We start from the raw sequence: 21577 nt of genomic DNA, 5'->3' as shown, positions 1-21577 counted from the left end.
GGATTCAGTATGAAAAAAATCAGTTACTTGCATGTTTTTGTCAAATTTTACATGCAACTTGTAGCCAATGATAATAAAATATAGCGTGTGTAGAAGTGTATAGAAAATACTTTGTCGAAAATCGTTAAGGTATCTGTGTTTGTGAAAAAGTTGTATCGTCTTGGTGTTGATCGGCCTCCAGTAATAGTAAAGGAGGTCAAGCTGTCAACTGAGAGGTCTGATATTTTTCAGCTTTGCCTATACGTTGAACATAACGTCGGAATATGTGCCATCAATAAGTTTAAAGTCAATTCAATGATGGCTCTGATAAAATTCTAAGTAAAGTATTCTCATGATTCAGGAACATTACAGCTCACGTCAACGGAAACGTCATGAGTACATATTCGACGAGAAAGGCACTATCACCACTAGGTGGATCAATCCGGGTTTTTTTTTTAAGAGACGTGTGGACTTTTGTTTAATAATAGCATTTCACTTACACTGTTTTTATCTGATAATTTCATTTGCGGGATATCCATTTTAACTTTGTATCTGTGCCACGAATCACCAGCGGTATAGTCCTACCGGAGTTTTTTATTTTTTTTTTACTTAATTGCGCTCGGAAATCATGAGAGAATTTCATCCGAAAGCATTTTTAGCATTTCTTCGAAAGTGATTTCTTTTCAAAATTTTCTCGGCAATTTCGTCGAAAATTCTTTGTCAATCAGGTTTGGTTTTAGGAAATTCGAGTGATAATGACTTTGGGAATTTCTTTGGCACCTTCTGCTATTAAATTGTATAGCGATTTAAACTTTACTATTTTTTACAGTTTTGCCGCATATTTTACGATTGCGTTAGGTATCTGTTGCGCATCAATTCCTTTGATAATCAATTAAACGAAACAGTTTTAATTTCCACGGATAGAATGACAGTTCAAACGACATAATGACAGCGACAGCTCCCTGGAACATTTTTCCAAACAATCTTGAAGTACATTTTAGTTCTAGGAGATCAACAGTATGCAATAATCTGTATACCTTTAAGGAATGCAATTCGTATGCATACTTCAGAGGGTTTCTTTATGCATTCTTCGGCAATGATTTTTAAAGTTTCTGCAGCAGGTTCTATGAGAATGTCCTCAAAGCGATTTTTTTAAAGAATTTCACCGACAAAACTTTTGGAAAATATCCCATGTAACATTTTGATGACCAGTTGAGCTTGTGAAGGTTTTGAGAACCGCCATGAAACCAAATATTTTTTATTTTGATCCTTAGAATCTCTTCTAGTTTATTTGACTTTAAACAATTTACTTGGGATCTTTAGGATATTTTTTTTTGTACTCATTTGAAGAAATCTGCTCCAATTCTTTCACAACCTGTTTTGTGATTTCTTCGAAAATAGATTTGAAGATTCCTTTGGACATTGCTTCATTATTTCCTTCAAGACTTTCTCCGGTATTATCTTTTCAACCGTTTAGTAATTACTTTTGAAATTTCACGAGTAATTATTTTGAATGTCTCTTTCAAAATACCCGCTGCATAATCTTTGAAAAGTGTTTTAGAAATTTCGTTTGAAATTCTTGCGGAAATGTCTATTAAAATTTCTTCGACAATTCCGTTGAAATATTTTCCGGCAACTCATTTGACATTTTGGCAATTTACTTAAAAATTTAATCGACACCTTCTATGGAATCCGACAATTCCTTTTTGGAATTTTCAGTTTTTCGGATATTTCTTCAATTTGTTTTTTTGTAACAGTTCCTACATGAAATCCTGTGGAGATTGAGTCGGTAGTTCTGTTATCGGATTCCTTCGACTATTCTTTCGGAAATTCTTTTGAAAATTCCTTCAGCAGTTTCAATAGATCCGAGATGATCTAGCCTAGGGCTAAAAATCTCGTTAATACAGATAAAAATAAAAATCAATAGATATTTTCTGAAATTTCAAGAAAATTGTTTGTTAAATTTTCAAAAGAATGTCCTAGGGCATTCACAAAGAAATTGACGAAGAAATTCACAGAGGATATGCCGACAGAATTACAAAATAAAATCCTATCAAAATTGCATGTGAAATTTTCTAAGAAATTAAAAAAGAATTACCGTGGGATTTTCCATAAAAAAACCTTTTGATTGATAATAAAATTGCCCAAGGAAGTCTGAAAGACTAGCTGTATCAATTTGATTAGAATTATTCAGGCAATTCACAAATTTTTTTTTTTTGAAAAAAATTCTTTGAAAATTCTAGCGGAAATTTCTATAGGAATTTCTTGGACAGCTCCAATGAAATACTTCTCGGCAATTTCTTTGAGTAGCAGTTCGTTTGACAATTTCATTGAAAACCTCTTCGACAAATTCTATGGAATTCGGTAATTCCATTGGGAATTCCTCAGGCAGTTTCAGGAAATTTCTTAGGTTTTTTTTTCTGCGAAAGATTGTACAAGAATAGAGAATACAAAAATAGTTTCCTATTCTTTTGGAAATCGAAATTTCTTGCTGAATTTCTCCTGTTTTTTTTTTGTTGAAAATTCCGTCCAAAATGAATCGGAACAATCAATACCATTGTGAATTCCACAAGAAGTTTTTTTTTTCTGTTTCTTTTTTCAGTGACAGTTTTTGTGAATATTGATCCGATTATTCCATTTTCAAATTCCTATTCTCTTGGAAATTGCATTTTTTTTAGAACTTATTCTGAAACTATTTTAAAAATTCCTTCAGCGATTTTCTGAATTTCAAAAGGAATTTTCTGAGAAATTATCAAAAGAATGACCGGTGCAACTCACAAAGAAATTTACAAAGGAATTTCCAAACAATGTACCGGAAGAATTATGGAAGGAATTCCAATCTATAAGTTGCCTGTGATCAAATTAGCTGTCCTTGAAGCAACCTATGAAATTTTCGGAGACAGAGAAAACCCACATCTTGAAAATTTAACAGAATATAGCTTATGTAATTCCTTTCCAAAAATTTTTTTTTAGAATTTTCCCGGAGTGCAAAAATAGTTTTTCCGACTTTTCCAACCGATTTTCCTCAACAGTGGAAAAAACGGCTCATATAGCACATCTGGAAAATTTACACAAAATTGGTCATAACTCAGGAATGGAGAAAAACCACGTCTTGAAAATTTCACAGAACATAGCTTATGTAATTCCCTTCCAAAAATATTTTTTTTTAGAATTTTCCCAGAGTGCAAAAATAGTTTTTCCAACCGATTTCCCCCAACAGTGGTAAATTTTGTGGAAAACAATTTTCATTTTGTATTTTTTTTTTCAAATTGCTGAGAAAACTTGATTATGATTTCACAAAAAACCATTGTGTCTACGATGCTTCGTTCTTGAGTTATGATTTTTCAAAGTAGGTGGTGTCTGTGGAAAATGTTGGTTTTCCACTGGAGTTTTCCGGAAAATTAGGCGACCCTGTTTTTTTTCAATTTTGTTTTTGTTCATATATATATGAACCCTACCTGTGAAGAAAATTGCCTTGAATTCTGAGAACCATGGTACCAATTTTTACGATAATAAAAAAAAAACCCCTGTAGGAAGTCCGAAGGCATCGCTGCACAAATTTTATTGGAATTATCGAAGAAATTCACAAAAGAAACACAGCTCCATTGATATACTTCTCGGCAATTTCTTTATGAGTTCCTTTGGTAGGTTCAATAGAAACTCGTTTGGTAAATTCTTTGAAAATTTCTTTAACAAATTCTATTGAATTCTATGGTTTCATTGGGAATTCCTCAGGGAATTTCTTCGTTTTTTCTTTCTGTACAAGTTTCTATAAAAATTTCTTTATAGATTGTTTCAGTTATTCCATTTTCAGATTTATATTCTATTGGATAACGCATTTTTTTGTAAATTTCTTTTGAAATTACTTTGAAAACTCCGTCAGCAAATAAGCATTGCTGTGAGCATTCACAGAAATTGTCTGAGATATTTCCAAAAGAATGGATGATGAAATCGACAAAGAAATTCCTAAAGAATATGCAAAAAAAAATGTGGAAGGGATCCAAAAAATATCATGGGAATTTCCCCACTGTTTGGAAGGCATGTCAGTGGTAGTATAGAGATGAAAAATTAAGAAGACACTGTGCGTTATGGGAGGGAGAAATCAAGATGCAGCCCAAAGAATTGCATGTATTTTTTCGTATCGTTGCTGTTATGATTTTGGCTTATGCTTTTCGTTTATGGAAAACAATTAAGCAAATGCGTTTTCTTCACCTTATGCACGGTGGTTGACAGCAGCAAAAGCCGGCCGGCCGCTTGGGGCAAAATTATAATTGCAACACAATCTCGTTGTGGTATTTTTGCATCAGCTGCCATATAGCGCGTACATAGTTCTAACGCGTAAATATTCCGTTCTTACTCTCGCTTTTTTTCATCGCTCTTTCTCTCCAGGTCTCATGTGACTACCGCCCGCCGCGCCTTGCCCGGTTCAACTTGAAATTTTATCATATGTTCCGCCGACCTCATTAGCATATTAAAATATGCGCTAGGAAAACAAGCCAGCAACACCACTACTCGGCTGGGGCTGCTGCTGGGTACTACAATTTCTCGGCTAGCAACCTAGAGCGCCACCACCACCGTTCGGAATGCCAGGCGGAATATAAATATAAATATCATATTTAAGTATAATGGTACTACACTGCTAATACCGAGCACCGGTGTGACGATAGAGTGCTTGTGTATGTGTGTGCACCCCCTTTTAAGACGGCCGTAAATGCAGCCACTAATCTGCAACACTCCAGCCAGCCAGCGTAATTGTTTCCTCTGGCTGCCAACTGTGGCGTCGGGTTCTTCCGCCTTCCATTTGTATTTGAAATAACGTGTTAGTTACTGTGGTTTGAAGGATGCTTTTGGTGCTAAATGGGTTGTTTGGCAGAAGTAGTTACAGATAAATTAGTCGTCGTTTTGATGAACATTTTGATAGTTCAGGAATTTCTTTTTACGATACAATTATCTTTTAATGCTGTTAGGTCTAACAGTATGTGGGGGTTAGATTAGTGTTGGTAAGCCTAGGGCAAAGTTTCCAAAAATGTTGCTTTCAGAAAAACTTAAAAAAAAACAAGCTCTTGATCGATGATAATTATTGTTGAGAAACCGATAAAATTATTTGTGAACTAAATATCAAGAACTTAAGAGGTAGAAAGCGGTACCAGGCGGTTCAAAGGACAGTCGAGGAATGAATTCACACCAAGAAAGAAAATTACGAGGAGAATGCAAATACTGAAGGGCATAACAGTATGGAGCCAAATGATATGCGGAAATTTTACGAAGCTGTCAATGGCATACGGAGCAAAACAGCGCCCTCTTCAGACATTTTTTTTTTACTCTTAAATCACTTAACCTTATTAACAGCACTTTTTGTCCACTAGGGCACTGCGTGAGCGACTCCAATTGGCACTTACACTTTGTACAGCGCCTAAATGTATTCTATTCTTATTCTTCTATATCGAAATGGTTGCCTTTGCGCTGCTGTCACTTTTACTCTGCCCATGGCAGAGCACGAGGATGTTGATGTGTGGCTCTTGTTCCTTTTCCTTTCCGATTATGAGTTGCCGATAGCCAATATCCAGGTTTCCGGGTACGTTGGATGGAGCATACACACTTATTTTAGAGTCACTTGTTCGGCTGTTCTATTTTCGGTAAAAGTTTGGATTACCGAAATTCAGCACAGTTTTACCGAACGTTCGGTAAACATTGCCGATGATTCAGTACAGTTTACCGAACGTTCGGTAATTTTTCGCCGAACTGCAGTAATATTTTGCTGAACATTCGGTAATTGGAACTTTTACCGAAAATAGAACAGCTGAATACGGTACTTTATTTTAACCTTCCGTAACTCGCGCGGTTGGCTACCTGCGTCAGCACCACACTAAAGCGGAGTACAAAAAGCAATTTTTTTTTCAACGTGTTGTACAAAATACAACAGCGCGATTACTCGAGTGTGTAAGCTGTGTATGCTCTGAAGAGGGTCAGGTGCTAGCCGCTCTCGGGGGAAGAGCAACTGACGAACAACTGCAAATGCCGGGGCTGAGATCGAACCCATGACCATCCACTTATGAAGTGAACGTGTAGCGACTACGCTACGGGCCCCGGCGTCTCTCCAGTCATGTCTAAAAACCGTGAGGGTATTTTGTTCTGGCCTATAAACGATGGTTACTTCGGAGAGAGAACTTCGATACTTTTGAAGGTATGTAGGTAAGCTGAATCCCTGGCGCTAGACAGCATCTAATCAATACGGTACGAAGCAAGAAAAACAAAACAGTAACGGAAGTTTATGGTAGAAAATTGTTATCATACGAAATTGATTAGCCTGCGTCAGCCTCGACACTAACAGGCAAAAACAGCTATCAAAGTCTAAAGAACAGTAAGGCTGCTGGAAAGGAAAACTTCCGGCTGGACTTTAAAAACACAGTAAAACAGCTGCACGAAAATACCTAAGGTACACCGGGGCAAGATGAAACACGAAGCTCAGGGATGTTTTCGATTATCTGGCAATCGTTGGAGTCATTTGTCCATAGCTCAGTTCAGAAACCTAATATTGGAATATGGGTTTCGGCAAAGTTGTGGATTATTATTTTTTCTACAATTATAACCAAGGACACCATATTCTAACTCTTATATATAGGGAGCTAGAGCGCTAGTACCACCTAGTCATACTAAACAATCGAACAATCCGATCGTTTAGTATGAGTAGGTGGTACTAACACTTTTACGATATAATTATTAGAGTTGGAATATGGCGTTCTTGGTGATAATTGTAGGTAAAACACTAATCTACAACTTTGTCGAACACAACATTTCAAAATAAGGCTTCTGGACTGAATTATGAGCAAATGAGTCAAATGAATGCCAGGTGATCGAAAACATCCTTGGAAGCTTTCAAATAGATTTCAATACATTTTGGAAATTTTTCGTTCATCATAAGATTGTTTGAATAAAAAACTATGTGTTATGGCATTCAAGCAGTTTACCATCATTGGATAACATCATGTTAATCCGCTGTTTCATCTTGCCCCACCTGTTTCAACTTTCCTCGGTGTACCTTAACCTGGGAAAAAGAAGCAAGCTGGCTGAAGCGTCTCATTTGTTGTTTTTTGCAAAAAGATCGACAGGCAGGGACATGCCAATTACTGAGAAATATCACTCCTCAGCGAGGCCTTCAAAAGTACATGTGTCACATTGTCACGTGCTCGTTAAAGGAGACCTTCGTCGGCGAATACCAAACTAGTTTTTGTGAGCGCCGGTCAACAACAACAAAATATACGTTTTTTAGATGCCATTTGTGGTCCCAAACGCCCGTGCAAAATTTGGACGTGATGTGTGGGATTCAAATGGGAAAACAAACTATTTTTTTATTTTTTTTTTCCTGAATTCAGTTCAAATTTGTCATATACCTTATAACCTACCGAAGAATAGCTAAGGATAGGTAAAAAAAAACTTTGTCTAAGACCGCAAAGCGATCCGATGCATTTGTAAAAAGTTATTCCCCGAAACTTGAGATTTTATTATCGATGTTCTTTACATGTTCAATGTTAACCACCTTCAGGCGATCAGTAGGTAATAACTTTTGTCACAAGATTCGGATTGCTTTGTAGTCTTTGACAAAGTGTTTCAGGATATCAGGAATACTTTAACATCATAGGTCATATGCTTTCAGATCAATTTTAATCTTTTATGAGAAAAATGCATACTAGTTAGTTTTCCCATGTAAAATCCCATACAAACTTCAATTGCAATGCGTAAAGCATAGATTAACCAATCGCGCTCAAATCTTGCATTTCAGGACCCGAAATGGAACCAAAAGAAACCTTGATCTGAAAAAATACACCAGTATGACCCACGCTAACGCACAAATTGAATTTTTACATCATTAAATTTCAAAGTCGCAAAAAAGTTTTAAAAGGGTAGGTGGCTACAATATTTTAAAGCAAAGCAATGCGGAGATTCTGAGGCGCCGAAGAGGGTTTCGGGGAGCTTTCAAGGAAGTCCCGGGGATTTAAAAGGAGTTTCAAGGCCATTCAGGGGGACTCCGGAAGGTTTCCCGAGAGGTGCACGGGGGTTTCAATGGCTTTTGGGAGACCTTCATGGGGTTTCAGAAGCGCTTCAAAGTGGTTTCAAGACACTTAGAAAAGTTTCTGTGGGGGTCTAAGGGAAGCAGGAGGGTTCAGGGAGTTTCAAAATACACAGAAAAAAATATTCATGTAAAATTCAGCGAGAAATCATGCACATAATAGGAGTTAGTGCATATTTACATGATATATCATGCAAAATTACGCTACGATCGTGTAAATTTCCGCTTATAATCGCGTAACGGGTTGGAGTCCATGATGGTTTACGCGATGGTTGGCAGAAATTTACACGACGGTAATGTAATTTTACATTATATATCATGTAAAAGTGCACTAATTCTAGCATTCCCTTTATGTGCAAGATTTCTCGCTGAATATTAATTACATATTTTTTCTGTGTACTTCAGGAGAATGCAGAGGGATTTCAGAGGCGTTTCAAGGCGTTTAGGGATACTTCAGGAGGCTTATGAATGTTTTGTAAGGCTTCACAGGCTTTCAGGTGAGTTTCAGGGGGGTTTCATGGTGCCTCATGCCGTTTCAGGGCGTTTCAGAGGAGTTCAACAATTCTTCAGGGGGCTTCGAAGCTTTCAGATGAGCTTCGAGAGGATTTAAGAAGTTTAAAGCATTTCAGGGCGTTTCGAAATATTTCAAGGTGTTTCAGGATATTTCAGAAGAGTTCCAGCCTAGGTTCCAGCGGTTTTAATGAGGCTCCACAGACTTTCAGATGACCTTCGAAGGATTCCAGGGAGGGCTCCCGGGATTTTTTTGAAAACTTCACTGGGTTTTGGATTCAGCTTCAAGAGGGTTTCGGATGCGTATCAGAGACATTTCTGGGTGTTTCGCCCTAACGCGGGCGTTTCAAGGGATATTATAAGCCTTCAAAGGATTCAGAAAGGCGTTTCAAGAAGTTATAGTGCGTTTTAGAAGGTTTCAAAGTGGTTTCCGAGGGGTTCCAGGAATTCACAATCTTTCAGGTAAGCTCCACATATATTGCAGGGTATTTCAGGGCACGTTAGAGCGTTTCACGAGATTTCTGTTGATTTTAAGGGGCTTCACAGGTTTCAGAAGGGTTTTTGGGACTTCATGGGGTGTCAGGCGAGTTTTGGGGGGACTCGGACGCGTATTAGAAATCTTTCAAGGCGCTCAGGGTTCTTTAGGGTGTTTCGTAGAATTTTGGAGATCTTCACAGAGAAGAAGAAGAAGAGTTAGGGGGCTTCACGGGCTGTCAGGTGAGTTCCAGGGGGTTTTAAGGGTCTTTCATATGCGCTTCAAGCAGGCTCAGAGCGTTTTAGGAGGTATTAAAGGGGTTTCTGAAGGATTCTAAGGGACTTTAGGGGATTTCATAACCTATTAAGCTTCAGGATAAGTGTAGAATTAGCTATAAGTTAAAATACACATTAATAAAAACAAAAAAAAAAGCTTCAGGATGATTCAAGAAGCATTTTAAGGCATTTCAGGGGATTTCTGAAGGATTCAGGTGATTTTAGGGATTTCACAGGTTTCAGAGGGGCTACCGGGGCTTCATAAACCTTCGAGAATGTCTCAGGGGGCTTCAGAAGCGTTTCTGGAGGTTTCAAAGGGGTTTCAAGGGGCATTACAGGCTTGTAGTTTCTCGTACAATACATGACTCAAACATGTTTCTTGCTTGTTAACTTCTCCAACTGAATGCACAGTGCTAAACTTTACGTTTACGTTGCACATCAGTTACCCACTAACTCAAACGGATAAGTGCGTAAGCAACCATTATGCTAACATCTACATGAAATCACGGAGTCGTTTAATTCTCCTTTCCATTTATCAACCGCTATTCTATGTGACCTTCTTTATTAGTACTTAGTCATATGTTTAACAGAACTAATGTGATCATTGTCCATTTGTAGACATTCGTATATCTTTTTGGCATATATATCCGTCATACTATCATCGATTAAAAGGGGGCAGTATTGACATATTGCCACGACTACACAACGTCTTAATGGTTTAACAATTATAAAAAGCAGAAAAAATCAAATGTTTTCTGAATAATTTGTTTTTATGCATCTGTCAGCAATACACACTAAGCAGCAGTTACTCAGAAATGAATAAGATTCACTAAATTATAATCCAAACTGTGCGAAAATTTGTAAATTGCTTCTTCAGCGGTAGCGCTGGACAAGCTCTGAAATCTAAGACATAACCAATAATATTATAGTCCCTGATGAGATTGAAGCACTAAGACCAACGCTAGAACTATACTTACATGCAGTCCCAGTTGAGATGAAATTTGAGTGAATTTTATGTCCGTGTACGATAAAATATTCAATTATATTTATACAACTTTTACTTACACGATGTGTATGCACGATATTATCTAACAACCATTACCTGTAATGAAAAGAAAACAAATATATTAGAAATTTCGTTGTGCTGGGGATCAGAAAATTATTGAGAAAAAACTTCAACACGTTCAACTTCTTCCAACGTCAATTTTCCATTCGACTGAATTTACTCCACTTTAAAATTTAATAAACCCCTCTTTAGGGCTTTTCCTCAAACCGCTCTCCTCTCCACGCTCAACACTTTAATAGCATAGTGGAGCCACCCACAGCACTTCCAGCCGATCCAACCTCCCCCATCCGAGCTGTTCCACCAGCCCTACTAGAGAGTCTATTTAGACAAAACAAACATTTCAGATGCCATCATCAGCTCTACTTCAGCCGCATTATTATCTCCTTCGCCAAAGAGGCTGTGGGAGCCTGGGCGTTCAGCTTTTTTTTTTTTTACTGTCGCTCCTCAACTCAGCGTGATCCTCATCTTATGCCTGCCGCCAGAATGGCTAGGCAGGCAGCGAATTGCGCACATCCTCCTACTCCACCCCGCCTCCCGCCACCCAACTTCAAACTTCCCACTTTGTTTCTTCCAGCGATGTAACCAACGAACGACCACCGCACCGAGCGCTCCCCATCGCGATAGTCTATTTTCATTTACTCTCACACAGCGCGTTCTGCTGGCTGCCATATCAGGCCAGGCCGGCACGGGCCATGTCTTTACATCTTTGATGGCCGTCGTCGCCGTCTTCGTCGTCCTTGCGCTCGCGCCGCTACCGTCATCGTCTACGGCGGCGGTGGCGATGGGTGGAAGTTGGCCGTGGAAAATATGCGAAGGACCCCCACTTTTAGAGGCGCAAGAGAGTGCCGAACGTTAGAGAAAAAACCCAGATTAATCCACCTAGTGGTGGTAGTGCCTTTCTCGTCGAATATGTACTCGAATTTTTTCCGGCCATAAGCCGAAGTGTTCCTGAATTTTGAGAATACTCTAGAACGGAATAAATCTCATTTTATTCTTTTGTCACAGTGCTCGCTGACTCGTCAATGGAGGGTGGAGTTGATAAATAATAAATGTATTTATTTAATAAAATTCTTAAAAAAAAATAGCAAACCGCTTAACTCATCGGTTTTGATAAAAAAAAAACATCTGGAAGACTCTAATTTCACTTCAAAATTGAAAAATTTATTGGTTTATTTATTTGTGCCCTTCTTCAAAATGTTGAATTCCGACCGAAATTTCCAAGGGGGGACCCCTCTGGACTTTAAGAGTAAATCGAAATTTGTGTCAGCCTTATTCAGAAAAGCAGAATTTTATCAAAGCCACAATTGAATTAGGAAACTTATTGATGGCTCATATTCCGACGCTATGTTAAACGTATAGGCTGAGCTGAAAAATATCAAATCTTTCAGTTGACTGCTTGACCACCTTCACTAGCTCTGGATGCCGATCATTATCAAGACATTTCGGCAATTTTTTTCTGCGCACTTCAGCCTATATTTTATTATCATTAGTTATAAGATTCATGTAAAATTTGACAAAAAAAAAAGTGCAAGTAAGCGAAATTTCCCATGTTAAAGTCCATTCAAATTTCAACCGTGTTACAGAGCGCGTGGGTTCAAGCAGTTGCATCAAAATTGTTCGCAGTAATTTTAGATGCAAAAGGGGATTGGTGCTATAAAATTTAAATTTTTCCATACAACGTTAATCCTCAGGAATCTAAAATGATTTTGATTGATTGATTTGCCTTTATTAGAGAGACTTTCAGCCCTTGGATGGTTCGTCTCTTCTAAAATGATGTAATTTGACAAGATCGCTTAAATTTTTATCGAGATTTTGTTCTTTTACACATATTAATCGCTTGCATCGATTTTGTTCACCTGCGTGGTTCCAGCAATGGTTCCAATCCTGATTCTGCAACACTGCCGGTAATCTTAAGTGTGGTCAGAGACTATTTTCTTGCTGCCCGTTTATCTGGTTAACAAACATTTTTAATGATTTGATGTTTCGCATGCATGGGTTTGGTTAAGTTTTTTAATTGGTCACTTCCGACGGGACGGCTGGAACCGGTTCCGAACACAACTGGTTCAGATATAGTCTGAAACTATTTTCCTGCTTACGGTTCATCTGATTATCGAAAAAGCCGCTTTTTGATGTGTCGCATGCCTGGGTTAGGTACACTTTTTTAATTGGCCACTTCCGGCAGGACATCCGAAACCGGTTTCGGAACACAACCGGATCAAACATGGTCTGAAACTATTTTCCTGCTTACCGTTCATCTGGTTATCGAAAAAGCCGCTCTTTGATGTTTCGCATGTCTGGGTTTGGTTCACTTTTTTAATTGGCCACTTCCGACAGGACATCCGGAACCGGTTCCGGAACACTACCCGCTCAAACATGGTCTGAAACTATTTTCCTGCTTACCGTTCATCTGGTTATCGAAAAAGCCGCTCTTTGATGTGTCGCATGCCTGGGTCTGGTTCACTTTTTTAATTGGCCACTTCCGACAGGACATCCGGAACCGGTTCCGGAACACTACCCGTTCAAACATGGTCTGAAACTATTTTCCTGCTTACCATTTAACTGGTTATCAAAAAAGCCGCTATTTGACGTGTCGCATGCATGGGTTTGTTGCATTTTCATGTCTGGCCACTTCCGGCGGGACACCCGGAACCGGTTCCGGAACACCACCGGTTCAGATGTAGTCAGATACTATTTTCCTACTTTCCGTTCATCAGATAATCGAAAATGCCGTGGTTTGATGGGTCGCATGCATGGGTTTGTTACATTTTCATGTCTGGCCCCTTCCTGGGGTACCGGTCCGGAACACCTAAATGGCCATACCTCCGGAACGGCTGGACCGATCTGAACCATTTTCAATAGGAAACAATGGGACAATGTACCCCGTCGAATGAACCATCGGTCGTTGAAATCGGTTCATATTTACTATCTAAAAATGAGGTGACCTTTTTGTACACATACACACACACATACATACATACACACACACACACATACATACACACAGACATCATCTCAACTCGTCGAGCTGAGTCGATTGGTATATAACACTTGACCCCTCCGGAGGCTATATCAAATTTTCGTTTTTGGAGTGAACATATAGCCTTTCGGTACACCTTGGTGTACGAGAAAGGCAAAAATACATTTCCCGGGCAAAGGGGTTATGAAATATTTGAAGGACTTGATTGCACTAGAACAAATAGGGAACATAAAAGTTAGGTGTTGCAAAGAACTTCTCATAATTAGAGAAAATTATACCGAGAACCATTAAGTATCACTTCAGATAACAACAAAATTTTGAGTATAGATTTTGTATTTGAAATACATATAAACAAAATCGTGTTTAATGTCTGGGTTTGATTTCCGACTGATCCATCATCTTTTTGCAATGACTTGATCTTCTCTCAACAATAGACAAAAGGACTAAACAGGCCTAGCCAATATTCTTCACATAACTAAACGATTGAAACCACTTCGGTTGTCGTAGTAAGTTCTTACATTTTCAGTATTTTATGGACGTCTGAACCAGCCCACCATTGCTGTATTGAGGGGTTGCTGCGGCGCAAGAGTGTTTGTGTTGTGTCGTCGTTTAGTGTGTACGAGGGCGCAAAAGAGGTTGTGTTATTATTTTTGACTCCTTTTTGCGCGACTGAACGAGAGGAGTATCAACTTACCGGCAGCTTTCATAAGGACGTGGTTGACTCAAGGAGCAAAAGAGCAGCAACGCGGTGGTAAAAGCAAAAGTGAAGTAAATAAATAATGAACTATGTGGTGGGGTGGGGGAGGAACACGGATGCCCGTGCAAGGGTTATGATGAGCAAAATTTTAAAAGGAATAGGCAGACACACACTGTCAAGTAGTAATGATGTGCAGCGTGGTGCTGTCAGCTGAGTGAACCGTACGATAATATGCAATGCGGAAGATAGAAGATTCGTAAGCAGAAACTTAGAGTATGCTTGCAGTAAATACTTACTTGCTACTAAATGGGCTACAACTCGGTGTGGTGAGTTTACGCCGAATGAAACAATCGCCTCCACTGGTCACGGTCCTGGGCAAATCGCTTCCAATTGCCCTGAACGTTTAGAGTCCTTAAATCTTCCTCAACTGCAAAAAGCTAATGTTAAGCGATCTACCATGAAACTCCTTCCGAATTCTCTACTAAATATAAATGTATTTTGTCATTAGTTAGGCGTACGAGCAACGTACCCAGGCCACTGCAGCCTTCCGTGTTTCATTCGCTTCACTACATCCATCTTTTTATATACTTGGTACAATTCGTAGTTCATATTACGACGCCACCAGATGCCGTCCACCAGTTCACCAACGCGCCGAGTATTGTTCGTAGTATTTTACGGTCCAAGAATCCAAAGGAACCGAAAAAAACAGAGTCTAATCTAACAAAACGCGAGTTTTGTATTCGTTTGCAGCCTACGGGACTTTCAGCTGGTATCGCAGACCGAAAAAGGCCCGATTCGCAGCACGATTAACTAATTCGTCCACACCATGAAATTTTTCATCACCTAGCACCACTCTGAGACTACTGCCACGGCCGGACTGACTCTGACCACCAGCAATCATGCACTTGGTTTTTGTGGTGTGTCCAAACCTCGCAGTCTCCCTCTCAAGGTGTTAAGATTTTCACCTCGATGGCGTAGTGCACGTTCAGCGTGCTTGTCTGGGCCATATTGACCCTAACATCCTACTAGGATGAAAAGGTATGAACATCGATTTTGATGATGTCGATATCATTCACGAAGCCCATGAGCATATGCTCCTTTGTACACCAGCTCCCCCTATTGCTCCTTCCAGTGCAGTGCCATGTTGAACAGTATTAGGTATGAAAAAGTATCGCCCTACTTCAGTCTGTCTAAGGTTTCTGTCATAACTCATGTCTCTTCACTGAATCGTGCGTCGCCTAGAATTCAATAAACAGAGGATATGGGTCTACAAGTTGTACTCCCAAACATAATCTGCCGCAAAAAAAAAACATCTGATCTGTAGTTGATCGGCCCTCATGGAAACCTACCTGGTATTCACCGACGACGGGCTCCTCAATCGGCCTCAGCCTGTTAAACAGTTTTTCGGACAAAATTTTGTACGCTGAATGGAGAAGTGTTATTGCGCTCCGAAATTCGCGCACTCTAGTCGGTGCCTTTTCTTGTATAGAGGGCAAATGAGACCATCCAACGGTAGGTGTAAGAATTTATACAGCTGCTCACTATCGCGCTTGAGAAGTTCGACTGGAAGTTCGTTCTTCCCAGCAGTCTTGTTGATCTTCAGCCCTCTAACGGCTGCCTCGACCTCGTCTAGCGTTGGAGGTTTACACAGACAGTCCGTTAGGCCGTCCCTTATTTTTCACAAATTGGAAATTTGATAAGTTCATTGTAGGAAAATGATCATTTTAGCTAAGAAATGATCGTGTCAAAATTTGAAGTCCGTATCTAAAGGCTAAGTGGTCCCTCTAGGGAAAACAGTTGTCAAAAATTGTATGGGACCAAAAACACATTTATTTTGTTTCGACAGAAAACACGCTATTCTACAAAAATCGATGATTTTGGGACCCATAAGGGCCAAAAATTTGTTTAGAATTGCGATATCTCAACTCGTTTCTGAGTTATTGACAAAAAATTCAGCCGAAAAATCAGCATTTTTGACCATTTTTCAAGTTCCCGAAAGAAAACTAATCAATTTTGCTCAATAACTTAAAAACGAGTGGAGATATGGGATTCATTTGCAAATTCCACTGAAGTTCGCTCGAGTTTCTACAAGAAAACTATCCAAGAACTCTTTATGATATTCGTTCCATACATTCCTTCTAAAATTGATCAATAAAATTCAGTTGAATTTCTCTTAGATATTTTCTCACGTATTATTTCATTAAGTTTTCCAGAGATTCTTTCAAAAACTTTTCTATAATGTCCTGTATCCACGAGTTTTTCTGGTAAACATTCCAAAAAATTTCTCATAAATTCTTAAATGTTTTTTTAGAAATTCTTAAGCGTTTCCTCGAGAAAAACCAACGTACAGAATTCCATCAGAAATGTCCCCAAAATTTTATTCAGATTTTCCCTCAGGCATTCCTTCTTATGATATTCCTCCAGTGATTCAATGGGAACGTTCTCGAAAGTGTTCTTTATAAATTCTTCCAGGAACTCCTTACGAAATTTCCCCAGAGATTGTTTCAGAAATTCTCAATGATGTTCGCTGAGAAAGCTCTCCAAAAATATCTGTACATGATCTATTAATTTTATCCAAAATCGCTTCATTTTTCTTCTTTATATCTTGCATACTCCCTCAGAAATGATTCCAGCAGTTTCTTTTCCAGCGGTTTATCCAGTGTTCTGTTAAGATATTCTCTTTAATATTCAAAAAAGTATTTTGTTTATTCCTTTTGAAACTTTTCCAGGGATTACTTCAGGCGTTATACCTAATATTGTTAAAAAAAATTCTTTCAGCGATTTCATGAAATCCGCTCCAGAAATTTTTCAGATTTCCTCAGGAATTCCCCTAAATATTCCAATGTAAATTCCCACAGGAATGTGTCCAGAAATTTCTTTAGAGTTTCATCCAAAAAGTCCTGCAGGTATTCCTCTACGATTACCTGCAGAAATTCATGCAAAGATTGTTTCAGGAATTAATTCAAAATTTGATCCAAAAATAGTCCTAGAAATTCCTACAGAAATTTCATTAGTAATTTTGAAAGAGTTTTGTCCGGGAATCATTTCAGACGTTTTTCTAGATGTTTCTCAAGATATTCGAAAATATTTCTTCGAAAATGCGTTCAATCTATGTGTACTTCCAGAAAATTTTCGAGGGACTTTATTAACACAAATTCTCCTGTTTTTTTCTTAAATTTCTGAATTAATGATTTTTTTTAAATTCCATCAAGGGTTTCTCGAGGAGTTTCTCCAGAAATTACTCAAGCCATTCCTCCAGAAATTCTTCCAAGAATGCGTCTAGAGACTTTAAAGCAACTCGAGAGATTTTTCAAAAATTGCTTCAGGGATACTTTTAGATATCCCTCTAGCGATTCTATCTGATATTTCTTCAGGAGTTCCTTAACAAATATAATAGATATACACCTTTAATAATTTAGCGATTCAATAACTTCAGCAAGGAATTTCTTCAATAGTTCTTCCATGTTTTTTTTTTATCAAAGATTAAATTATGAAAAAATCTTTGAGGGATTCTTGCCGAAACTTCTGCAAGGATTCATTTCTTCGAAAAAATTCTGGTAAAAATAACTGAAGGATGTCTAAAGGAGTCTCTTTACTGTTTTCTGAAAAACCCTAGATATGCCTCTGAAGATTCCTGGAGATATTTCTTGATTTTTTTCAATGTCATGGGAAACTTTTGAAAGAACGTTGAAAGTTATTTTGACAAATATTTCCTGATAGAATTTCTAAAGGAATGTATGGAGATTTTTTTAAATAAAATCTTGAAAAGAGATTCAAAAAATCATCTTTGAGGAAACTCCACAGAAAAGAAGGATTTCTGAAGGATTCTCAAAAAGCTTTCAGCAGGAGTTCTTGTAGAATTTACAGACAAACGAAATGGAAAAATATCTTGAAAGAAACTCTGAATCAATTTCTGAAAGGATCTCTGGATGATTTCATGAAAGGATCCCTAGAAGAGCTCCTGAAGGAAGCCTCTGAAGAATTTCTTATTCGATTACTAAGCGGATAAGACGACACACATTCCAGAAGCAATTTCTGGAGTTATGTCTGAAAGATTTTTTAAACGAAATTCTGCAGAAATTTTAGTAAAAAAAATATAATAATGGAGGAACTCTTGAAGAAATCGCCGCAGAAATTTCTGAATGGATAGAGTTGTTGGAAGGAATACAGGAAAGACGTGGAGAACCTTCAAAAGAAATTATTTTAAAAATTTCTTTGAAAAAATCTACAAAGATGCCAAACAATAAATCTTGGAGTAATTTCTGATAGATTTTATCAAAGAATCTCCGCAGATATTCCAGAAGATTCAGAAGAATGGTCTGATTAAAATCCTAATAGGAGTTTTTGAAGTAATTCCTGGAAATTTTCTGGAGAAACATTCAGAAAGATCAGTTGCGTATTTTCCGAAGGAATTTCTGAACAATTGCTAGAAATAATTCCAGCAGGAATTCTCAAGGAATCCCTGGAGAATTATAACAAAAACTATAGCTTGAGTTTGATTGACCGCCCGTAGATGCGCGCTAGACCAGCTACAACTCACACAAGGAACCAATGTGATATCTGCCGGGGACTGGCAGGCATCTTCAGTGTGTGAGCGTTGGTGATCTTCTATTTTTAGGCGACAATGGCACCTGCCACGTCAGGTTGCTGGTCAATGTGGGGAAGGGGAAGGAAGTGATGATTGCAATCGTTTGTATCCACATCTGGCCGAATATACCTCTGCGCCAGCACAAATTCATGCGGATGTTGGAGTGTTGGTGTGAATTGGTTGGCACAGGGTTCACACATTGGTGTGTGGATACCAGGGTAAGGCGATAGAATTGTGTGTTTTTATTATTCTGAACATAAGCGGCACAGTTCGCTTGATTGCATAACTTGAAGGCGTTTTCTAATAGGATTGAGACAATGGGCTGTGAAAGTTTGGAAGGAAGGGAAGCGGCTTTTTCAACTCGTTTCTGTTCTAGCGATGGCTATGAACATGTGAATATACATGAGTTTTATATGTAGAGAGCAGAGAGAAAGTATATAGAAAGATACAAAGTAGGATGAAAGGGACGGGCCAGGGATTGAACCCAGGACCTTCTGCATATAAATCAGAAGCGGTAGCCACTAGACCACCAAGCCCCCCTGGAAAATTATAACAAAAACTATATTTAGAAATCTCTGCAGGAATTCCAACACGGGTTTCTGAAAAAGTTTCTGTAAATAACTTAATCTTAATCTAAAAATCTGTAGAAATCTTTTGAAGAAGTCCGGCTAGAATCTCTGAAAAAATCTTCGAAAGGACTCGTGCGGAAATCTCTGGATGAATTCCGGCATGAAATTGTGAAGAAGCTTCCGTTGGAATTGTATTTTTAAGGAATCTCTGGAGGAGTACCAGAAGAAATCCGTGGACTGCTTCCAAGAAGAATCTTTGTTTTGACCAACTTATGACAAAATTTTCTGTTGAAAAACCTGCAAACCTGAAAGAAACCCTGGAGGAATTTCTAATAAACGTTCAAAGAACTGCATGGACATAAATATATTCCGAATAGATACCCACAGGATTCATTGAAATACTTCTCGCCAGGTAATCAGATGTCCACTTTTCCCGGTAAGGAAATTTCTTGGAAAATGTCCTATATGGAAAATTACAAGCAATTGAAAGATCACTTGGAGCAAGGACAGCTTTGTCCAAATTCATCAAAAGTGGGTACAACGTGGTGTGTGTTAATCTGCGGATCATAGAACTTTCCTACAGTAGACCACGTACCCATAGAAAAGAACTTCGATTGCTACCGTGGAAGTTGAAGAAAACGCTCCCAGACATCTCCATCAAGCACATCCTTTGGACCTAATTTTGATTGGATCATTCTCACTTCGCCCTTTTGTCACCACACAAGACATCCATAGGCCAATATTGGTCGACCAACAGTTGTGTAAATCCATTTGATATGGGTTTTAGACCGCAAGTTTTACCACAGGTTCGTCGACATTGCCCGAATGCTATACAAAAGCTTTCTTAAATATGAACTCAATATGTGGTGTCCAAAAAAGCTTGGAATCAAGAATGATTCCAACGTACTTTACCTGATCAGTCACATTGATTTCAGATTCGAAGAGACGCAAAGGTCGAACGCCATTACGGTTTCGTCTTTCCGTGAAAAGAACAATCGATTTTTGACTCTGATTTACCGAGAGGCCATATTGGCGACACCACTTCTCAACTACCTGAAGGGCACTTTGCATCAGCTCGAAAAGTATGCTGATGCACATACCAACTATGTAACAATGATAGGTAGTCGTCGGCAAAACCATAAGTATGAAATCCGCTATTATTGAGTAGCGTATCTGCTACGAGATTCCACAAAAGTGGCGAAGAGGCTCCCCCTTTGGGGCATCCGCAAACTCTCAATTTCCTAATCGCTGCTTGAGCATTTGGTTAATCCAATTTGAAATTATCGGAGATATACCATGATTATGTGAGGCTTCCAATATGGCATTGAAAGGCACGCTGTTAAAATCACCCTCGATATCTAAGAAAACACCCAAAGATTGCTTTTGAGTAAATGCTTTCTCGATATCGTAAACAACCTTGTGTGAAAGAGTCACAGTGGACTTACCAGGTTTGTAGGCATGTTGATTCACATTAAGAGGCACGTAGGCCAGATGAACATCACGGATGTGATGATAGATAATGCGTTCTAAGCATTTCAGAAGAAAAGAGCTCAAACTGATAGGTCTAAAACTCTTTGCTTCTTCATACGACGCACGATCCACTTTTGGAATAAGCTTTACAGTAATATCTCGACAGGATTTGGAAATATACCCTGTAGTTAAACTGCAAACGATTAGTTTTTTCAAAACATGTTTGAAGAAATAATCAAGCACTTCCTGACGCAAAACAGGATACATCCCATCTGCTCCAAGAGATTTGCAAGAAGCAAAGCTATAAAGTGCCCACTCAATTAAAACACACTTTTTTACATTTTACAGTACTCTATCCATAATAGTTGAGAAGTGTTTTCAGTTTTTGTTTGTGCAAACAATCAGAGTTCCGAATTTCATATTTTTCCCCAGTAAAGTACATGTAGGTATGGCTCTCCTTCCTTGACAGTTCAAAACATCCATCTCGTATTACTAGAAGCAACGTAAACTTCACACACACCCCAAGTGCTCTAAGCCCGCGGCTCAAGAGTAAACAAAGTCAAAATAGGCACAATAGAACTTCCCCCGAAGCTACGGCGGCGTCGACGCCATCGTCAATGAAGCACAACAGCGAAAGGTGATGGGTCAAAGCCCACTCTCTGCGTGTATGGTACTCTAGATAGGCACTTGCTAGTACCTACGGGCCAAGTTGCCATGGATGGAGTGAAAGATGAAGATTTCTCCACCCTTTTCCATCCGATAGAGCGCGTTGTTCGGCCTTTATTGAATAACGAATTGAAAAGTCTGCTGGATGAAATATAATATCCTTAGACTCGTTTTGCCGCTGGGTGCGCTTCCGTTTTGCCGGTTGTTGTCCCTGCAGAGAGCAAGGGAACTGAGACT

At 38.8% G+C, this 21577-nt stretch overlaps 1 long non-coding RNA gene across 4 annotated transcripts in view; it reads right to left on the bottom strand.

Annotated features, from left to right (window-relative positions):
- The window catches only part of LOC134288283 (uncharacterized), a 585889-nt gene that overhangs the window by 310399 nt on the left and 253913 nt on the right, over positions 1–21577 (bottom strand). Inside the window, exon 3 of one of the 4 annotated variants that reach the window (XR_009997879.1) lies at positions 10385–10409. The exons of the other annotated variants lie outside the window; for them this stretch is intronic. This is a non-coding gene — a long non-coding RNA (uncharacterized LOC134288283). Of the gene's footprint in view, positions 1–10384; positions 10410–21577 lie in introns of those variants that run through there. 4 annotated transcript variants of the gene reach the window in all.

The sequence above is a fragment of the Aedes albopictus genome, chromosome 2 (assembly GCF_035046485.1).
Source record: "Aedes albopictus strain Foshan chromosome 2, AalbF5, whole genome shotgun sequence".
Lineage (NCBI taxonomy): Eukaryota > Metazoa > Arthropoda > Insecta > Diptera > Culicidae > Aedes > Aedes albopictus.
Note: the sequence above shows the minus strand (reverse complement) of the source record. Positions and strands in the feature narration are given on the sequence as shown.